Below are 3,696 nucleotides of genomic sequence, written 5' to 3' on the forward strand. Positions count from 1 at the left end.
TTTCTCTCCCAGCGCGATAAATTACTTTAAATTTGAAAGCTTGTAGTCTCAGGAGCCAACGTTCAATTCTAGCAGGTAGTTTTGATGTTGGTTTGAAAATCACTTCAATAGGCTTGTGGTCTGTGAGCAACTCATAATCTAACCCTGCCAAATAATAATAAAATTTTTCCACTGCCCACACTAGAGCCAAGCTTTCTTTTTCCGTTTGCGAATATCTTTTTTCAACATCCGATAAACTCTTGCTTGCGAACGTGATTATCTTTGGGTCATCGGCGCTATCAAATTGAACTAAAACCGCCCCTAAGGCTATTGGGCTGGCATCTGCTATTACACGAGTTCTGTTCCTTGGATCAAAATATGCTAAATTGGGTATTTTAGTTGAATAAGATTTCAGTTTTTGAAACGCTTCTTCCTGATTACTATTCCAGGCGAAAGTGCTATTCGATTTTAATAGGCTTCTCAAAGGCTCGGTAATATCGGCAAGTTTTGGTATGAATTTCCCTATATACGTAACTAGGCCCAGAAAACTTCTAACCTCGTCTTTGGTCTTTGGAGCTCGAAATTCTCCGATTAGCTTAACCTTCTCTGGATCAGCTGTGAAACCTTGTTCCGATAACATATGCCCCAAGAATTTAAGCTCTTTAACTTTCCAAGCGCATTTATCCTCGTCTAGTACAACGCCATTCGCATTAAATACCCGCAAGACTTCCTTCATCGCTGCGTCGTGCTCTTTTTAAGAACTCCCGAATATAATAACATCGTCAATATAGTTGAGGACGTTCTTGCAAGACGGTAATAGTCCTTCTAGTATACGCTGAAAAATCTCAGGTGCCAAATTAACGCCAAACATTAACCTCTTGTACCGAAATAGTCCCTTATGTGTAATAAACGTTGTTATTTCCCGGCTGGCCTCGTCAAGCTCTATTTGGTGATAGGCATTTTTGAGGTCCAGCCTCGAGAAAAACTTTGCATTTCTTAGTTTTGTCATGAAAGAGTCGAAGGTGGGCAAGGGGTAGTTTTCACGTAGAATGGCTTCATTCGCACGCCTCATGTCGATGCCTAACCTCAGGTCCCCATTAGCTTTGAACACTATGACCACAGGTGATATCCATGGGCTTGGCCCTGGGACTGCCTCGATTATGTCTTGGTATAGCGCTTCATCAAGTTTCTGGGCCACTTTCGCCTCTAATGCAATCGGGATGCGTCTGAGTGGTTGCTGGACTGGCCGGACACTACGATCTATTGCCAACTTAACTTTGATGTTTTTAATTTTCGAGAAGGGCTTTTTATTTTCAATGCGATGCACGTTCAAACCTAATCTTTAAACATTAAGCTTTACTGCTGAGTCACGCCCTAAGAGTGATTGGCTTCCCTTTTCAATGACATAAAAGGTAGCAATCATTTCGGTATTCGTAGTTGCGATTGGAGCGTGAAACACCTGTAGGATTTTTAAAAGCTTATCCGCAGCGTACGCTTTGAATTGGTTTGGTGAGTGGGACCGAACATTCCATACCACAGCTCTTCCCTTTCGTAATTCCGACCAATCTTTTTCACTAATCAAATTAAACCGCGATCCAGAATCAATGGCCATATGAATTGTTTGGCCACCCACAGAGCATCTAATAATTTCATCATTCATACCATTGTCAATTTTAAAACAATCAAACTCCCGCATTTCATCAGCCATCAAACCTTCACCCTCATCATTGATACACCGCACTGTAGATGTTGTCATGCGCCGCCGTTTCTGGTTGTCGAAACCACCACTTTCATGTTCGCGTTTGACCGTTTTTGTTTAACACCTCACAGCGAAAGGACCCAGTAGCAAGCATTTATTGCACTTAGCATTTTTAGCTGGACAGTTAAGAGCATTACTAGAATGTCCTCTACGACCACACCTGTTACATTCAGCATTATCGAAACTAGTCCTGTTAGCAATTTTGTTTACATCTAGTGGAGCTCTGTCGGATGACATAGTTGTCGTTTGATTTTTTATTGATTCGTGTACCTGACACATTTCAATAACATGCGACAAATCATGCTCTTTTTCTAATAGCCGTTTCTTTAAATCTAAAGGTGATTACGCGTCAATAAGCTTATCTTTAATATTTGTTTCGATAACTTCTTGTTCGGTCTTACCAAATTGGCATTTTGCTGATTGGCATCTTAATTTCAAAACGAATTTGCCAAGACTCTCGCCTTCCACGGGCTTTAATGACCTAAATAAATGTCGTTCAAAAGTACAATTTCTCTTCGGGGAGAAATATTGATTTAGTTTCTTCAGGAGCACCTCATACGGATCGCTGCTTTCTTTTGCATCTACGAGCGCCTCTGGAATGTTATACACAACTTCCTGTAGTTGAGGACCGCCAAGGTGTAGCAGCTTACTCCTTTTCTTAGACGTGTTGGTGATGTCTTCTGCTTCCAAATACAGCGTAAATGATCGAAGCCATTTTTCCCACTCCGTCCGAATGACCGACTTGTCAATAACATCACACAGAAATGGTGCCACACTTGGATTCATCATTTCCTTAGAATAGTTATACCTAAATAAAAGAAGTTTAGTTTAGATAACTATTTTATTTATAATTTATATGCGCAGATTTTACGCCATAGTCAAACTTGTATAAGTTATTCTTGTTACCGCTCACCGCTGTCAAATAATGTATGTATGTACATACGCTTGTGTACTCAATTTGCCGAATTCTCTAATGTAGTTTTTTCTTTTTGTTCGTATAATACAATTTAATGTAGATACACATTACAGTCAACGATTCGTGTCAAAGCTCATATTAGCAAATGAATGCCATTCACGATTTAATGCTTCTTATTCCGCTTCTGTTGCAATTTAATGCTTTAGTACTCTTTAATGATATTTTGCTTTATATATGCAATTTAATGCAGACTCCATATTTTGCAATTTAATGCTGGAGCCACTATTCGAATTGTCTTTTTTCCCCAACCTCTTGTGTTGTTAATGCAGGCATTCGCAATTCAATCGGCCTCGCACACTACTTGTTGCCCTCGTTTTTTTTTGTTGTTCGCTTTCTCAAGCGACAGCGCAGTATGCGTTACTTGCAAATTTTACGTGAACTTCACTTTTTTTTGTGTTTAGCTATTTTTCCTGTGTGGTATTTTTTTATCCTCGTCGCCACTGTATTAACCCGTACATTCGTACAGGCTTTAATATTTATTAGGGAAATATTACACACACTAACGCTAATACAAATTACAATATGAATTCACATGAACTGCACTCGATGACTATCGTTATTCTTCTGACGTTCTTCTTTCGTTCGCTACACACTCCGATGTCGTTGCCACTTGTAGTCATTCACTAGGGCTGCCACATCCCTCCGGCTCTAGAGTACATTGTTCCCGTTGATACGTTCCTTCCTCCTCCGCGCTTGAATTGATGGATAAGCTTTTGTTCGGCGAATCTTGTTCCAATGGTGGAGCTGACGATATTTCCGATGCCTTCTCTGAATCAAAGGCCGGATGTTGCTTAGCGGGGGGAACTTTCTTGACGTGACTTACATTCCTTCGCAGTATCTTACCATCGCCTGATAGCTCCACCTCATTCCCATTCTTCTTGACCACTACGTATTCAGCCGCATCGAAATTTGGTGTTAACTTGTGCGGGAATACCACATTTTTTAAAAGTACGATATCGCCAACTCCTATATCCGAGCTCTT

This window comes from Rhagoletis pomonella, unplaced genomic scaffold (assembly GCF_013731165.1).
Source record: "Rhagoletis pomonella isolate Grant_MI unplaced genomic scaffold, Rhpom_1.0 Rhpom_scaffold_00001, whole genome shotgun sequence".
NCBI lineage: Eukaryota > Metazoa > Arthropoda > Insecta > Diptera > Tephritidae > Rhagoletis > Rhagoletis pomonella.